The sequence below is a fragment of the Triturus cristatus genome, chromosome 3_1 (assembly GCF_964204655.1).
Source record: "Triturus cristatus chromosome 3_1, aTriCri1.1, whole genome shotgun sequence".
NCBI classification, from domain to species: domain Eukaryota; kingdom Metazoa; phylum Chordata; class Amphibia; order Caudata; family Salamandridae; genus Triturus; species Triturus cristatus.
In genome coordinates this window covers 382,647,006-382,667,964 of record NC_140583.1, presented here as the reverse complement: position 1 = coordinate 382,667,964, position 20,959 = coordinate 382,647,006, and the positions used below count along the sequence as shown (strand labels likewise).

Here is a 20,959-nt window from a genome sequence, read left to right as displayed (position 1 = left end):
CTAACATGAAAAATATATTTTAGTCCAACAGCAGCTTCAGGACAATAGAAAACACGCCTTTCTTTGGTCTGGATCAGGAATCCAAACGTCTTCAAGGTCAACAACTACTATGAAGCTACTACATAGAGAAAAGCAGAGTCTAACATGAACGTTTTGATTTAATTGTTAGTCATACAAATGCAGGCAACTCGATTCTGGAACAATATACACAAATCAAATAGTTTGACCAGCACAGCATCATGTCAGACAGCAAAAGAAAAGTACAAAACAGTCATTCGCATTTAATAGGGTCGTTCCATGCTGTCTTCTCTGTGATCTCCCCTAGAATCATTTTTTTTTGTCCAAATAGACCATGGTTGCCACCTCTTCTTTGGAATTCACCTCTAAATGCACCTCTGTCGAAGCCAGCTCTACCCCCACCACCTCTTTGGTACTCAAATCCACCACATGCAGTCCTCCAAGTCCATCAAATTGGAATGTTTTGCCCTGAATGCATTCATATCACCAAGAAAAGTTCATATTTTCACATGTTAGTTTTGGAAATTTCCAATTGCCAGCTCTCTGGTATTCCCCTTCATCACTGGAAAAACCACTGCCACCACCCACTGAACCACCTGCAAATCTACCAATTCCCCCTGGTCCCCCGCGTCTTTATTCACCTCTCACATTGCCATCACCTCTGTTATTGAAGTCGGCCCTGCGGAATGCAAAAAAATCCTTGATGGGGTCACCAGAAAACGTCTTCCCATAAAACTGATCAATAACAGCCTTGGCTGAAGGAGGGTCGTTAAAAGACACCGTAGCTTGACCTTTATGCTTGCCAGTCTCCCAATCAGCATACAAATTTATCATTGGTAGGCCAGTCCCAGTCTTCTTTTTAACCTTAATGATGCTAAATTGACTCGATGTTAACATTTTCACCAAGAGCCTGAACAAAGATTGTACTGTTGTCAGATTTATTGTGCTCAGCGTCACTACCAATATCATGTCTGGGGCCACTCTGCTCTCGAGGACCTCCTCTACCTCCACCAAATTTATTTAAGCACACATTCAACACCGTCCATGCCTCTGTGGGGACCACCTCCAGGTGGTGCTACTCTGGGATGACCTCTTCCACCTCTGTCAAATCCACTATGGCCTCCAAAGCCACCACCTCGGCCTCCACTGTCATGATTGCCTTGACCTCCATAACCTCCTTGGTCTTGACCACCAGACTCCCCACTACTGCTGCCACTACCACCACCACCAATTGGAGGGCTATCCTGGCCATGGCCTCCAACTCTACTTCCTCCATACTGACCTTGCTGACCACAGCTTTGGGGTTGGTTGTAGCTTTGCTGTTGCCCATATGAACTCTGTTGCTGACCACCGCTGATACTGCCACTGCCACTGCCACCACCACCTCCATAACTAGACTGCTGTCCATATACCCCTCTACTCTGTTGTTGACCGTAGGATTGCTGACCACCACTGTAACTTCCCTGTTTAGAACTCTTATACTGCTGCTGACCATAAACGGAATAGGAATATTGTTGCTGCTGCTGTTGCTGTGGTTGCCCGAATGTGATGGTTGACTGAGTTCAGTTTCTGGCAGCATAAGGTGTGGCCTTTGAAGGAGGGAGGGACCTAAGTTACACCGCAGAGTCCTGCCAACTTCTGTCCTTTTAGTAAACCGAGTCCGGTTCCATCTGCTGCCGTAAAGGCGCCATAAGATTATTCTCACCAAGCTGGTCAGGGTTATGGCAAGGGCTTATCCTTCCCATCCCAACAAGCTAACCAGCAGTATGGCCAACTCAACAAGCTAACCAGAAACATGGCCAACAGAACTATGGAAGTTACGGACCGTCTACTGACAGGCAGTTAGGTTACAGACAACAGAGTGGTTATGGATCATCTTATGGCCAAGCACAAACACAACAGACGCAACAAAGTTCTGGTTATAGTGGACAGTCTGGTCCTCAGGGGTATGGAAGATATAGAAACATTCAAGCATCATATTGATGTAATGTCTAGGGTTTTAATACACAAATTATAAGTAGTTAAAAAGTAATCTACATCCATTTGTACTAGAAAACAACCAGACCAAGCTTTTAGAATATCAATTCTAATTGCCCGCAACGCAAGGCAGCGGCTGTGGCCTGTGATCTGCACAATGCACGGCCCTGACTACGCCAACCCGATCCATCGAGGGCACCCTGACTGCGGCACCTGGAGAGTGAGGGTGGCACTGGGGCAATGCCGGCGGCAACAGTAAAGCAGGAGGTGAGCAAGCGCTACAGCTAAGCCGCTGGGTCCCCAGAGCATTGGGCCCATGGTGGATTAAAGAAATTGATTCCAGGGATGGCCCGGCCTGAGCGGGTCATGATTCCTCCTGCCCCGAGGGGAACATATTGCTTTGCTGCCTCTGTTGAATGCGATCTCACTGGCTGGAGGGTGGAGCAGCAGCATGATCTTTGTCCCGGCCCCCATCCCATACAAATAGAGGCCACGCATAGCTGCCAGGTGCAACTGACAATTGGAGTAGACGGAGAAACTAGAGTTGTCCCCGTGGGGCTCAGGACAAAACAAATATACTTGCCAGGTCCCCCTGCCTAATTCTCCATTATTACATTGGATATATTGCTGGAAGAATGAACCAATACTGCTGGACCAGAGGCTGGGTGCGCGCCGGCCACTTTCAGGGCACTGCCTGGGCGGATCACTCTGAGGTTAGTGTACCACCTACCCAAACCACCCCAGTGCTCCGCCATTGAATCTAACTACGCAGGGGCTTCTGTCAGCTGGACACCTACTGGGCAGTGCGCCCCCGGTGGCCCTAGAAATCTCCTTCTCTCTTGTGGATCTACCATAATTGACCCTGAAAACGCCAGAGCCAACAGCATCTATATGGGCTTCAGAGGCTAGTGTCTCACCAGGACGATGTTGGGGACTAGATGACAGAAGTCAGTGCAACATAATAAGCTGGATAAATAAACGCTTCTGAAATCAATGCTTCCGGACCCCGAACATGCGGTTGATGCCTCGAAGGGCTCGGAGGGGGTCACCGTAGAACTGACGCTTCAAGATGTCATGGATGCCATATCTGGAGTTCAGGTGTCCCTGGAACAGCAGATGGACACCATCACTACGGAAGTGAGGCTCCTCAGGGCTGACCTTGCAAAAATTGGAGAAAAGGTCAAACAAATAGAGCTTACTACCTCTAGCATATTTGGGCACACGACCAGTTGCAGTGAGATGTCAGTGAATTGCAGGCCTACCGGAAACACGCAGATGAGAAGCTTGATGATTAAAAAGGGTGCACCCGCCGCAATAACATACATATTATAGGGGTCCCTGAAAAAGCAGAAGGGCAGGCAACTGACCTGTTTGTAGAGGACCTCATCCTCACCCATCTCCAGCCTAAGAGATTGTCCTAATGCTTCGTTGTTGAAAGAGGCCCTGGCGAAAAACCAAAACCCGGAGCACCGCATTGGCTGATCTTGGCCAGACTATTGAACTTTCACGACCGAGATGTAATCCTCAAGAACTTCAGGGTTGGCCCACCTCTTCGATATGAGAACTGAGAAATTTCCTTCTTTCTGGAGTTTACCCTCGCTGTGCAGAAACAGTGGCGATCCTTCTTGGCAGTAAAGAAAAAAACTCCTGGAAAATATGCTATGTTGTTCCCCGTCCATCTCCGGGTGGAGGCGGATGGTAGAGCTTGGTTCTTTGACCATCCTGAAGATGCAGCTGACTGGCTTGAGGGCTGGAGAAGTGCAGACAAACATAACTCTTGCAGATGATCGTTCGTATGTAGCTCCGAGAATCTATATGTTACTGATTTGTAGTGCACACTTGGTGTGCTCGATGCACCATTAATGAGGTCTGTGTTGAGAGGGCTTGGGCCTATGGGGGCCGGGTGGGGGCGAATAATCTGCTGGATGAGAAATGTACTATGGTTTGATCTAATCACTGCCCATGGGCCTGACACTGGGAGCATTAATAATCTGCCGCACTGGAAAGGGTTCACGAGAGAACAGCCTCATGCCCCCAAGTTAATTGATTGTTAATTACTAGTTCGGGTGACAGGCACTCTGCATTGTTTTTGATGGGCAGTTCCAGGCCCAGAGTGCAGGGTAGCAGGGTGGAGGGATGTTGGGTGGGAAGAAGGGACTTTAATTTGTTTGTTTTAGACATGTCGACTGCACTATACTTTGAGCTGGCGCCAAAATGTATAATTTCTTCTTGTCATAATGGGCATACATGTAGATGGACACTTTAGAATATTAAGCTGGAATGTCAACGGTCTTGGGGACAAGCTCAAGTGAAGCATAGCCCTACAACACATTAAGCGACACTCCCCAGAGGTGGTGCTCCTCCAAGAGATGCACTTGTGGGTAATTCCTGTAAAGCATTAGACAGGTGGGGCTATAGATTGGTGGGGCATTCGGGCTTTACCACTGACTCTCGAGGTGTGGGCATCATGGTCAAAAACTCCTTCCCGTTCTCCATACAACACACATGGGTGGATAGCATGGGACGATATGCAGCAATCTTGGGGCAGTGGGGGGGCGCGACCCTTAACTTGGTGACGGTGTATGTCCCACCAGGACTTCAAAGTTTGACATTCAAGGATCTGGGCATCCTACTCCTAACACTCTCGCAGGCCAACCAATGGTAGGGAGAGACCTCAACTCAGTCATCTCGGGACTTCTTGACCGTCATCCCCACAAAATATTGGGTCATCACACCGGTGGCTCCCGAACTTCCTAGATACCATGGGGTTGGTTGATGCATGGAGAGCATTTCACCCAGATGCCACTCAACACACTTTTTACTCTGGCGCTCATGATAGTCTCTCCCGTATTGACTATCTGCTAGTCCAAGCAGCACAGATCGCCAAAATTCAAGAAATTAAGCACATGGCTAGAGGTATATCTAACCATCCTCCAGTCTGGGCCCGCCTGGTTCTGGGAGGGAGACAAGTGGGAAGGGTTACGCCCATTAATCCCTGGTACCTCCGTAACCCCGTGGTCAAGAAATCACTCTATTACAAACTATTTCTGTGAAAATGTGGGCTCTGTCCACTCCCCTCAGACCATATGGGAGGCGTTTAAAATGGTGATCAGAGGGCAGGCACTGTCCTCCATTGCCGGGACACGTAAAGAAAAGCTGAAAGACTTAATGCAGGTGGAGATCGAGATTCTCCTCCTAGAGGAAACTGATGGGGAAGAGATCACGCAAGAAACCCTCCATATCTTGAAGCTTAAACGAGATGAATATAAAAACATAGCCACAGACATGGCCAAAACGATGGGAAAGAGATAAAGCTGGTAGACTATATGATCTAGGAGACAAAGCCGGAAAATTACTTGCCTGGCTAGACAAGAAAGAAATGGCGAGCCAGCTTGTCTGGGAATTAAAATATGGCAAGGGGTGACAGGTGACTGACCCACAAGCAATCACATGTGAATTTGTTGGCTATTACAGCTCAGAGTTCCGCTCTAGCTCCACCCTCTCCGTGGCGGACTCAGCGGAGCTCCTTAGAGATATTCAGATGGCAGTACTGTCTGCAGAGGACAGGGACACACTCTATAGCGCCCTTACAGATGATGAGCTGACACAGGTCATCCGTGGCCTTCGCTCTGGCAAGTCCATTGGCCCCAATGGTTTACCAATCAAATTATACAAACTGAAACCCAATGCTATTGCTCCACATCTACGGGCCATGTTCAATGACAGCCAAAAGAAGGGGCTCCTACCGTACGACTAGCGAGTTGCCACACTGGTAACTATACACAATAGATCTATCTCCCTGTTGAATTCTGAACATAAAATATTAGCTAAAGTATTGACGGATCGTCTTATCCGAGTAATCTGTCAGCTGATACACCCTGACCAATCAGGTTTAATGCCCCACTGGAATACAGCACTAAATCTACATCGCCTACACGGTATTATGGGGAGACTAGATAAGATTCGGGAGGTTGCGGTCGTGGTTTTTCTGGCTGCATCAATGGCATTTGACACCATAAAGTGGTCCTACCTCTTCGCAGTCCTGACAAAACTAGGGTTCGGGTCTGGCTTCATTGGGTGGGCCCAGCTACTTTGCTCTGAGCCCCTGGCACAAGTCATTGTAAACAAGAAGACAGAGGTTTTCGGGCTGGACTGTCCATTATCGCCTCTCCTTTTTGCCCTTTCCCTAGAGCCTTTGGCTGCCTGGATCCATTGGCACTCCTCCATCAGGGGACTCAAGTGGACGGAGGGATGGGAGGAGCGCATCTCGCTATATGCAGATGACATTCCTCTCTATTCGACTTCTCCTAAATCATTCCTCCACATTGTCCTTAATATTTTTGATATTTTTGGGAGATACTCCGGCGATAGGATTAGCTGGAGCAGGTGCTCAATGTATGTTCTCAATGGCAAATCTCCCTCCCTGCGTAGTGGCAGCACTATACCGGTAGCAAAAGAGGGTTTCCGCTATTTGAGTATCTTTATCATGGCTGATCCCAAACTCAGATATGAGCGAAATCTACTCCCCCCACTGCAAAGGCCAAAGCGCGGCGTTACTACCTGGAAGAAGCTCCCGCTCTCACTATTAGGGAGGGCGGCGTTATTTAAAATGATGTCACTGATGCGCTTCCTTTACACATTACAAAACTCCCCGGACCTGGTTCCAGTCAAATATTTTGGCGAGGTTGAGAGCCTACAGAGAGATCTGTTGTGGGACGGAAGACCCCAAATTGTGTTACAGAAGTTAGTCCTGGGTTGGTATGATGGGGGCATCGGTCTTCCTGATATAAAACAATACTATTGGGCCACACATCTGCCGACGTTCAACCACTGAATATACAGACACGAAGATGACCCAGCGTATAGACTTGACAGATGGTTGCTACCGGGAGGTAATTACCATAGAGCTCTATACTCTAAACCTCAAAAGTTTCACCTGACAGGCCCTAACAAACATTCTGTGATGATCTGGCATACTGCTAACAAGAGTCAGGAATGGGACAAGAAGCTCACTTTAGCCACCCCTCTGTGGGATACGGAACAATTGGGTTTACTGAGCACCTTCAAAGGCTTTGACAGGATCGACTTGATTGGACTCTCAAATATTGGAGACTTATGGATAAATGGGGCGGTGATAGCATTTTCCACTCCGAAACAGAGCCATGAGCTTGCAGACTCGGAATACTTTCGATATATACAAATCAGACACGCACCACTGTCCAACATACCCAAAGGTAACTCCGTACCTGCTACTTCACCCATAGAGGACAGATTACTAGATGGCTACCTGCCGGATAAGGCAATATCCCTGACCTATAAAAAACTGATAAACAACACTTCAGACCCTCTGACAATTTTAAGGCAACATTGGGAAGGGGATGGTCTAGAAATAGACGACAAAGAGTGGCAGGAGGCTCTTGCTTTCCCCAAAGAGGTGGCACTCTCTTTCAGACTACGCTTGGTCCAGTTGAATATCATTCATAGGGTATATATATCTGGACCCACCCTTGCTAAAATGGGAAAGGGGGACGAGGGTAACTGTAGACGCAAGTGCGGGAAACTGAGCTCCTTCATACACATAATATGGGAATGTACACTTATTCAATCTTACTGGTCGCATGATTGCATGAGTAATGTGTTAGAGATCAACCTTTGGCCTGAAGCCAAGCTGTGCCTTTTGAATACATGGGAACCCACTGATCTCAATAGTAAAGATAAAATTTGGGTTACATTGGGCCAGATGATAGCCAAACAAAATGTTGGTCAGCTACGGGGAGCGGGGGAGCCGCCCAAGGTAAATTCCTGGAAGAAAGACATGGACTGGTGTATGTTAAAAAAAAAAACAGTTTATGTCTCACATGGATGGCCCCAAAAATTGTCCTCCATATGGAGCAAACGGAACGACTACCATGGAAATATCTGTACTCCCCCCATTGTTCCCACACTTGATGACCCATCTACACCATAATCATTGTAGCCAACAGAACAACACCTGTGTATTTGTACCTGTGAAAACTTTTGCCTCAAAGTACATAATATCTTATTTGTATTTTGAAATGTCGACTTCTTATTTTTAAATAAAACGAATTATTAAAAAAAATAGAATATCAATTTCAGGTAACTAAAAGCTCATAGGTTACAGTTTCAAACTCCTAACATTATCACGTGGCCGATGGGGACATTATCAACATCACTAAGTTAGCATGGGCCCTTCAGCCATGATTCAGCTTTGCACACGTTACTAGATGTTTTTATTATGCACCAACTCTATCTGTGCCTTTCACTGTTCGTTCTGTTCGTTCTCTGCCTGTTCCTGGAGTTTAGTCTGAACATTGTGAGCAAGGTTGATAAAAAATACCCCTTGTTGTTTTGTTCTGGTCAGGACCTAGCACTTAGACACAAAATACCAATGCAACTGGTGGGAGACTAGCATTTTGATATAATGGGGATGCACACATGGAAAATACACACTTAGAGAGGTTCCTTTCCAGGGAGAAGAGCAATGCGGTTCCTATGATGTAGATATATCATCTAGGCACTAAGGTATGGAGTCTGCTGACATACCCAGAGAGCTTCTGTGATATAATAATACCAATTTCTAGCAAGGGGGAGGTTAGACTGAGCTGTCTTCTCTCTATTGTCTTTTCATTATGACATCTCCCTTCGTGATATACGGCCTTGTTGCTACGCTGACAATATTTGTATCTTCAATTGTCCTGCTTGCTGTGGTACGTATACTGCATTATAGAGCACGATAGTTCAAATAAATATTCTAAACTATTTCGTGTTTCAGTCAGACTTTATTGTGGACAAAAACAAAAGTGCAAGCCTAAGGGTTTTGCTTTGTTATCATGATTCCTGGGAGAGTCTGGAGTGTTGTGTTCTGGGGTGTCTAATCATTTGCTTCGCTGTGAGTGTGTAGGAGAGCAAGTGAGACACTATAGATAGTCGGTCTTTGGCTCGTCGGCACTAAGGTGGTGAGAAGGCTTAGCCCCTGCACACTGAGGTCCCATAATCCCGGGCATAGTTCTGTGTATATGCAGGTTACCTGCAACAACATGGTAGGGGACCTTCCTTTAAACAACATATTTGAAAGTGTCAGAGTCCATCTAAATTAGAAGCAAACACATGTTGATTCAGAAATAAAGGAAGAGCTCACACACTGTTTTCCCAGTACGATAAAAGGATTCATCCATGGAAAATTAATGGCCAGCAACTCTTCTGAGAAGGCCCATTAAATCACAGAGCATTTATTTAATACTCAATCCCCTTACAGAAAAAATAGGCACTGACAAATATTGTCCGGAAACCCATATAAAGTAGAAACATATTTTGCAGTAAATAGATTCCACTTCGAGGGTCATGTAAGAGCAGATATGATTCTTACAGTTATGGTTCACAGAAGTTGCCTTTCACATATCTTGAGCTTCACTTACATTGTTAGTGATACACCCATAACCTATAGATGCTGAGCCATGAACGGGTGAATATTGACAATATACAGACTGCGTTGACCAAGGTTTGTTGTGGTATTTCGAAACCCATTCTAATTCTGCTGTGTGGCACAGATGAATGCAGTTCAAGGTTCAGAGCATGTGGCATCTATTTTCTGGAGCTGTCAATGTTCTAGCACCCCTCTATGGAAGTGCAGTTCCAGGTTGGGGAAACCTTCTATTTGTTAGCAGGACTGCTACCAATTGTCCATGTGAGTATGATCATTCCTGCATATTCTCAAGTAAATATATGGCTGTGTGTGAGAGAGATTCTACCTGATCACAAGCCATCTACTGAGAATTACCATGAAACCTTTATGAATATCTAGGATACGACCTCGGATAAAAACTATCACTGCAGGACTTAGTATTAAAAAAAAAGTTGTCACTATCCATGTCTCATTTTACGTCACGATCTGTCAGAAAGTATTCCACAGAATATAACTCAAGACACTAAATATTTTACTGCATGATGGAGGCCATGTGGGACATTAGAGCACTTTAGTGGATCACGCAAAATGTTCAAAATCGATTGAACAACAATCGTATTCTGTAAAAAGTATGCACTTTTCACAAATTCAGTATGGACTCAGCAATGGCAGAGAAAGTTCAACAGACAGAAGAAAGTATTAAAATATTCTTAAGGTTCCTTATTGGTGTATTTTATATGATGTTTGCATCTCTCATAAGACTAGATCACCTATTTCCGCAAATCCACTTATTCCTTGAGGTGGGAGAGATTGGTAGATGCAACATTGGATTATCACATCTCCCCTATTTTTTAGCTCTCACATTTTTAGCTGTCTGTTGTTGGGTTCACTGACAAAACATCAGCACCCAAAACATCCCCGTACCGCAATATTGAGTCATAAATATAGATGAAAAAATATCGACATCCTATATTTATAAAGGTAAGTACAAAAATATCGTAACAAAAATATTGATGGCATGTAAAGAAATGTGTTTTTATATATATATATAAAATAATAAATATTAATTATATTAAATAAGAAACTTAATTTACCAAAAAATAGACTTAATATACATTTTAACATAAATAACAAATAAACTTAACCTAAAAAATGTAAACACACATATATAATAATTATTATATATACTGTAAAACAATTAATAAAATATCACTTTACATTTATTTTATTATTTTTAAAATATATAAAAATGTAACAAATAAATATATGTGTGCATATACCAATAACATAAAATGTATGTTAAAAAACATTCTATTATTAATTAAAACATTAAACAATTTAAAAATATTTTAACTTAAAGTTACCACTCCAGTCAATGCAACAATCGGGAAAGTGTAGGATAGCGGAGGGGTAAAAATTCTCATTCCTACTTCAGTGAGTGCAACAGTAGGGAAAGTGTTGGATAGCAGAGGGATAGAATTTACTATTCCCAACCTAATCAGTGCAACAGTAGGGAAAGTGTTGGGTAGTGGAGGGGTAACAATGACTATTCCCATTCCAGTCAGTGCAACAGTAGGGAAAGTGCTGGATAGCAGAGGGATCAAATTTACTATTCCTACTCCAGTCAGTGCAACAGTAGGGAATTATTGGGAAGAGGCGGGGTAAAAATGACTATTCCTACTACAATGAGTGCAACAGTAGGGAAAGTGTTGGATAGCGAAGGTGTGAAAATTATTATTCCCACTCGAGTGAGTGCAACAGTACCGAAACTGTTGTATAGCGGAGGGGTAAAATTTACTATTTCCTCTCCAATGAGTGCAACAGTAGGGAAAGTGTTGGATACCGGAAGGTAAAAATGACTATTTCCACTCCAATATGTGCAACAATAGGGAAAGTGTTGGATAGTGGAGGGGTAAAAATTACTAATCCCACTCCAGTCAGTGCAACAGTAGGGAAAGTGTTTGATAGCGGAGAGGTAAAAATTACTATTCCCAATCCTGTGAGTGTAACTGTAGGGAAAGCGTTAGATAGCACTCCAATGAGTGCAACAGTAGGGAAAGTGTTGGATAGCGAAGGGGTAAAAATTACTATTTCCACTCCAGTGAGTGTAACATTAGGGAAACTGTTGGATTGCAGAGGGATACAAATTACTATTCTTACTTCAGGCAATTCAAAATTAAAAACAAACAAAATATCAACAACAACAAATATTTGAAAAACTAAATAAATTAAAAAAACATATAAATATGTTACAAATTAAAATACAAATATATTTAATATTATAAATTAAAAAAAAATAAAGATATTAAAATGTTAAATACATATCACAAATACCCACAAATATATTAAATAAAATATACAAATATTTTTCAAACAAACAAATATTTTTAGTTGCAAACTATGAACAAAAACATTATACCATACATTTACTCTATTTACATTATACCATATATCACCACCCAATTCACAACCCACATCTAAATTAAACATAAATTATTCTTCCATAATTAACCTAATGAATTTTCAATTAAATAAATATTATTAATTAAAAAACAAATTAAAACACATAAAAATGAATTAACTTCCCACACTTTACCCCTATTAACCCCATAACCCACACCTAAACTTAATAACACAATTTTCATATTTAAGTTTTAATCTATTAACTAATATTAATCAAGCAACAAATTAGTAATAATTAAAAATGAATTACTTCCCATAATTAACAGTATAAATGCTTAATTAGATAAATAAAAAAAAAATGTATTACGATTAAATTACTTCCCACCCTATTCTCCTATAACCCACAGCCCGTCACGGAACTAAAAAAAGCTAAATGTAATTAAAATAAAATTGATAACTACTAAAAATGTAAAACATACATTAAAAAACATAAACAGTACTTATATAAATAAAAATCACATACATTTAAAATATATACTTAAATACCGAACACTAATTAAAAAATAGATATTCTAAACAACTATATTTTTGCGAACTATATTATTGACTTCTATATTTAAAAAAATGATATTTCTTGCCTTCAAATCGATATTCTTGACCATGATATTCTTTCTGTAGATTTTTCTCACTTACAATATTTAGGGCTCTATATTCCTGTAATTCGAAATTTCCAACTCAATATTTTGTCTGCACACCCAGTTGTTGAATATCCTATGGTGGATGATACTAGTACTGGCAGTGGCGAACCCATTGCTCACCATTGGCTGGATTTCTTGTCAGTCTCATTTGCTTGCTTCTCATGCAATAGTTTCCTTCCTTTTCTTGTACTTGTCACTGCCCTGGAGTATAGCTTCTTTATCACGCTCTTGACGGTATCACTAACGTTCTTCCATTTCTCACTTTCATGTAACTACTTTTTGAGGCTGTCCTTTGGGACTACATGTTGTGTTTGCTTTTCTACCAGCTTTAACTGTCATGCCAGACTACTGTTTTTCCTAAAAAGAAATCATACATAATATACACAAAGAGGATCTTGAGATCAGCCATCTTCATCCATTGGTCTGTTAGGATGGTCATGACAGAAAATCCCCCACCATGTGCGCCTCAAAACGATTGACAGGCTAGTTATGGAATATAGGTGTTAATATTATGGGTGTCCATCCATTGTAAATAGTGAGAGTTCCTATTTCTTGCCACACGCCATTCCCTTTTTCTGATGATGGGATAAGTATGGATCAAGATGTAGGTCCAGCAGTTGATTAACCTGACAATGAAAGCCCCCTAAGCTTCTGTTTATTATTCATCGTCAATGCTATCTGAGAAGCAAAATTAGATAGGATGGGACTTCTGGTACCAATAGCAAGGATAAAACAATGGAAGCTTAATGAAGAGAAAATGTAACAATGTCTGAACAGAATGTTGCATGGGTACGACACATATATGTTTTTCAATAAAACAACAAAGATACACAACTTGTGGACATATTCTTCCCATTTTCTTGCATGCCATATGAATGTGAGAACATACCTCACATTCAAGTCATTGCAGACAATGGTATAGGTACCAGCCAGAAGAACGTTTTCTAAATTCACAAATTTCATAGGCGTAATAAATCAATTCACTCTGGCCTACTAAAAGTCAGTTGATCTATTTACAATTAATGGCAAAGTCTTTAATGTCAAAACAATGGCTGAAAACAAATTTACTCCAGTCTATAATAAATGGTGCTCTGACAACCGATGATTAATCACTGCCCTAACCTTCTGGTAGATCTTGAGAATAGGGCAGACACATGAGAATAAGCTGCAGCCAACACATACACCACAAGCATGGGCAGAGGCAATCAACATAAGCATTTCATTTCCCAGCCCTGGCTACATGGTATACCACTTTACTAGGGACATATAAGTAAATTAAATGTGCCAATCAAGTGTAAGCCTATTTTACCATGTTTCAAGGAGTAAGCACAAGCACTTTAGCACTGGTTAGAAGTGATAAAGTGCATAGAGTCATAGGCCAACAAAAATGAATTCAACAGGAGTAGAAGCAAAACATTTGGAGGAAGGCCACCCTAAGGCTGACAAGTCTAACAGTGTCTCATTATCTTACGGCACATTCCGTTCAAAGTTTTGACACAATCCCAAACAAACACACTCTCCGTGCCTTTTTTAAACTAGCTACCATCCTAAATTCTCTCAAAAACCGTAATGCAAACAGCTGAACTGGATGTATGGAAATGCTAGACTCAAGGGGCCCAATGCCGTATTTAAATGTATTTTCTAGCACTAAAAATGTTTGTGTAATTGTGGTCTGATGTGCTAATTCCACAAAATGCTTAGATTTATAATGTTCAGCAGCAGCTCCTCCGCAATGATGGAGGAGCATCACCCCACTTGCTCAGAGCCAGCAGCTGAAAAATAAAATGATCCTTTACTATTGTTTTATTTTGCAGCTCCTGACTGAGCCACTATGTGCAGGGAGGTGCCGGGCCAAGGGAGAAGGGAGGAGGAGAAGTGGTAGATGTGCACTTTTAAGTGCACATTACAGTGTGGTTGGCTATCTTAGGCCGGCCAAACTGACATGCGCACATAGGTTGCTCCAACCCAGCTGTATTGTACGGTCGGATTGGAGAAATTGCACAGACTCCCTGTGCCTGAGCAAGTGTTAATTCAGCCCACTCAGGCCAATCCCCATGCAGATCACATGCTTGAGAGCAGTGCAGGGATTGGATGAGGATTCCATGATGCTGTCCCAAGGACTACTGGGACCAGGAACCGCTGGGACTAGGAACCAACAGCAGAGGGTGCGAGGTGGCCAGCATCACCAAGTAAGTGTTTTTGAATTATTAACCCTCCCTGCCGCGTGGTCCCCCTGCTGCGAGCTCACCCGGCGTGCTTCCCGCCGGCCCCCTCGCCACCACCCCATCCTCCCTCTACCGGTCCTGCTAGTATTTATATATTTCGGCTGCTGCTGATAATGTTAGCATCATTTGAAATCCTTAGGTATTGCAAAGTTGTTTTAAAAAATGTTATAATTCATCAACAATACAAGGAAAATCTACAGTTCGTGAGTGCCGCCTTAAAAATGTCATTGTAATTGTTAAATTCATGTATCCTTATACCCTCCTCCCGCTGCAATGTTAGTGCCTCTCATGGCAGACACGCATCAGAGTGTAATGGGAGAATGTAAATCTTGCGCCGTCTTAAATAACATTTGAAAGGCTGTCTCATACTTCAAAACAGAAATGTAATATGCAGTGTAAAAGAAAAATGACAAACAGCTTTCAGTGTAATTAAATATCAAAATAACCCTGTAAAACTGATTTGTTAGAGACATTTATCATGCTACCGTTTGTACAGGTAGTAAAAGTGACACGTCCGCTTCCATGTTTGGCCACTCATAAAGTAAGCAGAGGAACAATGAAAGATAAGACGCCGCCGTTACCCGGTGCAGCGCAAACAGAGCTACTGCGCTCCTGCTGGCAGGGCCCTCACAAAGCCGAGGATGTATAACTAACACCGATTAACCTTTGCATTTTATGGATGAAAAATGCAAGAGGCACGATTGTTAATAGAAACCAATCAATTCAATCTATTTGTACATTGTTTGCATATTTACAGGCATTCTAAAGTTGGATTTTTGGGGTGCCATTTTCCGCTGAAGTCCCCACATTTAAGAAAATGCTGTATGACAAAAACATGAAAGACCCCAGGACAGTGAAGCCGTAAAGAATACAACCCGTTAGCGAATGAGTACTTGATGTCTGTGGTATCACAAAACAAGTAATATTGGTGTCTTTTAAAGTATTTATTTACTTCTGACTCAATATTGCAGCGGCAGATGCATTGCTTGGGCAAATGTAGATATGATTGTTTATATAAGACCATGAAATGGACGAATATAATTCGTGACATACTCTTTGAGGAAAGTTAGTGTGATGAATAATTCTATAGAAGTGTTACATTATAGGTTACAAAAAATCTTTCACTTTATAATTGTCAAATAGAGACTCAATACACCTCTTTGTATCAATGCATTCGAATTGACATACTGGCACTTAAATGTAGCATTATATTGACTTCAGCAATAGCGTGAGGCCTAGGCTGCACTGGGGACATCATTTAGGATCTCTGCGCTTTAAGGAACTGCTTCTATCACTAAAGCTGCCTGCAATGCTCTGTCCACTATTTTCAAATTCTGAGCTCAGTTACAAATCTCTGCTGCTGAGGAATTTTGAGCATTCATGACTCCAATAACAGACTCTTCCTGGTGATGGTGTTAAAGGAAGAGCAAACCATTCTTGGAAGTACAGAATAAACAAGACGGGGGAAGATTTTTTTAAAACTTAATATAAAGCACGACTATATCATGAAGCATATGCATTTACGAGAGAAGGTTTCTAGACACATATACTCTGTGTCGTTCTGGGGTGGAAAGTCACGTCGTTTTAAGGACACCAGAATCTCATTCACCCATTTTATGTGGCATGCTTCATCATTGAGTTCTCTCCCAACTGGGGACAGTAGTCCACCACGAGCTTCTGCCAATTAAGAAGCTGCAGTGTTGAGGGGAGGTTCATACCTCGCCCGTGGGGCTGTTAGGTTCATTACACTAATCTTCCATTACACCTGTTAGGTGTAATGGAAGATTAGTGGAGTACAGTACAACATGACTTACTTATGATAAGATTAAAACATGAACAGGTATCTAGTGAGTAATTAGAACAATATCCTGCTTTTACGATAATTTGGATGTGTTTCTGCTCAGTCTTATTAGCCACACTTGGACTGGGGCATTCATCAGGACAAAAGATACAGTCCACTAAAGAGTCATTGTACAAGACAGGAACATATAACCTTGGCCATGGTGCTTGGTTTGGTGACCAAGAGCACATAATCTATGAGCCCCTTAGGTACAAAGAAAGTGTACATTAGATGACCTTGAACTGTTCCGGACTTGGGGAAGCCTTAGGTGCTCCAGTGATGAGGAACAACCTTAAAATGTGAGGTGAACTGAAGTACAAGATCTAAAAGCCTTTGCATGAGGCTTCATAAGGCTTACAAAGCAAACAAAAGGTGATGATGGACGGAGCGCTGAAACCTTTCAGACACTCACCCCCAGTCACAGATCTGGGTTGAATCTATCATCATTCTTTAGCTCACTTTGCCACCCAGTTCAGACCCAGCCATATGCAAATCATTCTTGACCCTGTTCCTCATGGGAACTGTCCAGCCCGAACATCCGAACGAGGTCTTACCTGGACCAGAACAAGCGTACTGGGACAAGTTTCAGGGTAACACCCCTCATCAGCCGGGCTATCTTGAATCCAGTGGCGAAGTGAGAAAGGGACCCATGTCTGTGTATACCCTGTCAATTTAGGTACAAACAAATCAAACACAAGGAGATGAGGAATGAAGCGCTGATCTGTGACTGGGGGTGATTGTCTTAAAAGTTTCAGTGCTCCTTCCATCATCTGCTTTTGTTTGCTTTGTTCACCCTAAGTTGGCAGGGTATGCCCAGATGTAGGTCTCTTGTTCACTTTGCCACTGGATTCAAGATAGCCTGGCTGATGAGGTGTGTTACCAAGAAACCAGTCCCAGGATGCTGTTTCCGGTCCAGGGAAGACCTGTCTTGGAGGTTCGGGCTGGACTGTTCCTATGAGGAACAGGGTCAAGTCTGATTTGCATATGGTCTGCTCTGAACTGGGGTGGCAAAGTGAGCTAAAGAACAATGATGGATTCAACCTAGATCTGTGACTATGGGTGAGTGTCTGAAAAGTTTTAGTACTCCGTCCATCATCTCGTTGTGTTTACTTCATAAGGATTCACAACACAAAATACCTGTAGGATATTTGTCTTCCCTTTTTGAACGCCCCTGATTTTTTATTTGTCTTTGTTGGTATAATGATTCTATGCACTCTGACGCTGCCTGTTAGGGTCTTAGTGCAGTCAAGGACTGAGGGCTGCACCGTTCTACTCAGTTTCCTTCTTCATTGCCACACAGTAAAATAAACTCCCTGGCAATCTAATATTACTTGATTGATTTTGGCTAATTATGCTGCAGTAGAAAATCCAGACATCAAACTTCACCCCTCCCATTACTTTAGGAAGAGAGAACAGCCAGGTCAAATAACAGACATGATGAATCCAAAAGGAATCCAGCTAAAAATGCAAAAGTCAAGAACGAAAATAGATAAAAAGTGAGGGATGAATACAATACGTAATAATTAAGTCCTGATGAAATGCTGGGACTTTTGTTATTAAAGAGTTAAAACTTGACACTATATACAGAACCGGATCTTATTGAGACTTTAAAGCCTAGATAAACAAAGAGACTTATTCCTATGTTAACCACTTAGATTTATTGAATCAACCTGTAACATTTTGTTTATCTTTATATATAGTTCCACTCACTTTTCTCTGCGTGAGGAGCACCACAATACACCTGTGTTTGTAACTAAATTATTTGGGGAGAGATAATATAAAATATCTAAACTAAAATTATATTTCCTAGCCTATTTCCTAGTCTTTTGCCTTTTTGTACTTTATCAAAAATTGACAACTTATTCATGTCACTGTTGATATTCTATATCTACAGATATGTTTACAAAGGTAATTCCATAAATTGTGTATTCCTGCATTCAAACAAATCCTAGGATAACATTGTAACATTGTTTTCATTGTTTTTAAAGGCACCCAGGTGGCTGTTGAAAAAAGGATTGTCCCTAGGATGTTCTTCGTAATGTATATGTAGGCTGCACAGTGTATTGATACTACTTACAAACAGGACAAGCAAAGGGTTTTTTATAATGATCGTTCACCTTGTAATGTCTATTCAGCACTTCATATGGTAAAATACAAGGAATGAAAAATGGGTATGAATGAAACCTACATATTTCTAAAATATTCATAAGATAATGAGTTTAGGAATTGTAAATATTTGTACATCGCTAAATTATTTGTAGTGACCCGTACATCATTTGTTTCAGAGAGCATTATGCACAATGTCTTCTTTCTTGGACACTGGCTGATGTTTGGATGCCACGAATACAGAGGAATCCAATTGATAATACCAAATGTTCTACTATTATGTAGTTCCAGATGTCTCCCAATAAAAACAGTGTCCCATTTTTGTGGGTGTGCCTAGTGCTTGTGACAAGAAAGGGCCTGAAACTTAACATAGACAGATTTTTTTTTCACTAAAAAACAACCCTATTTTTTGTAATGTAGGTGGCTCCGGAATTTGGGTTCTAGCTCAGCTGACACCCAGAGAAACATTCCAAACCCATGGAATTTTAGACATCTGGAGGGGTTTGCCTTGCATGGACCCTATGAGGTTTTCTTTACCACAATGCCCTGCAAACCTCAATCTGTGTCTAAAATCAAGGCATATCTTGTGGCTGGGGTCTGCACCCAACCCTCCACAAGTGGCCAACCTCCACTATGCACTGAATTTGGGCATACACTCTGGGGATCCTGGTGTCATTCTAGACCCTGCGTCCATCATACAATAATTATTGTTTAGTGGACTTGCCCTATGTCTAGACCCTACTCCCAATTCTCTACATTTGGCAAAGCGCTGCAACTCATGGTCTTTGGCCAGACTTAGAGGTCCGTTGACCGCAGGGCCTTTGCCCACCTCTCAATTACCACCTAATATCCTACTTGCTCAGTCTTCAGCCATTCATAGACAAGGTTGACTAAATGGTCTATTGTTGAATGTTATTCAGTGGCCAGCTGGCTGCAAGTGCCTTAACCAAATTGCACCCATCCTTTAAGTGAATACAAGTAAAAAGACAAAAACATCCATCAAAAGTGCTTCGCTTCTGCAATATCCAATTTCTTTTGGATCTTACAAAGGGTGGCAAACAAGCTTTTATGAGTCCAACCATTGATTTAGGATGTTGTATTACTTCTCGTTCATAAAGTCTATAGCACACTGTCAGAATCATTGGTCGGTCTCATTAGTAATTTCAACACTGTTGCTATTTAAACATAATCGTTGATGTAATGTCAGTACTTTATGAGAGTCATATGAAGTACATTATGGGGTGCAGTTACAGTTCACTAAACTATAACTGGCCCACTTCAGTGTTTTTAGGGTTTTTAATGTTAGCTTGAATCTCAATTCCACCATACAATCACCCAAACCACAGTTTGTTTGGTAAAATAATTTTATATATATATATATATATATATATATGAATGTGGCAAGGTTTTTCATTGTGACAGCATTAAAACTACAGTGTCATACTTCCACAGAGTCATTGCATGGCATTTGTTATTGATTGCTCAGGATTGGTCACATATATATATATATATATATACGGGGAAACGCTGAATCACCGCATTTCGCATTTTGCAGCTGTAACCTACCATTTGGTTGGACCGTGACTGCACGAGGGAGTATCATACACTGTTGAGTTGCTCCGAGGAATAAGTTACGCCATGCGGGAGGGTGAAAGTCCAGGTCAGCTGCTTTTTCTCCACAAGCAAGATCCAGCTGCAAAGGGGAGAAGAGGCTGTCACCGCCCACTTGGGAAGTACGAACGCTGTGTCACTGCCTTACCAGGAAACTCGGAGTGCCGAGTTTTGAGATACTCCCCAGTGCTTTTCAGATGACTTCAGCCAATCGCAGTGAGGCAGGCTGGTTTAAAGGTGGACATTTGCGAGCATTCATGATTTTGAGGCATTTGAAAAAGTTTAACTATGAAACGCGTCATGCCCTGAAAGCCGATTAAAGAATGTGGCTCTTTCTTCTTTTTTGTGAAGGGAACTTGGTTTTGGATATTATGTGCGCGGCCACAGCGCACTGAGCACCAGTAATTTTTTGGTTTACCTCATGGACTGGGAAAACGCTGAACCACCGCATTTCACAGCTGAAACCGACCATTTGGTTGGACCGTGACTGCACGAGGGAGCATCATACACTGTTGAGATGCTCCGAGGAATAAGTTGTGCCATGCAGGAGGGTGAAGGTCCAGGCAAGCTGGTTTAAAGGTAGGCCTGGGCCAAAATTCCATTCCGCTCACGGAAATTGCAATAATTTGGCATTTACGCGTTCCGCGGAAAGCGCGTA

The 20,959-nt window shown here is 42.0% G+C and overlaps 1 pseudogene; it reads right to left on the bottom strand.

Moving 5' to 3' along the window:
* Positions 1-281: 281 nt before the first annotated feature.
* On the bottom strand, positions 282-3,392 carry LOC146860299 (RNA-binding protein FUS-like; annotated as a pseudogene).
* Between the last annotated feature and the right edge of the window lie 17,567 nt (positions 3,393-20,959).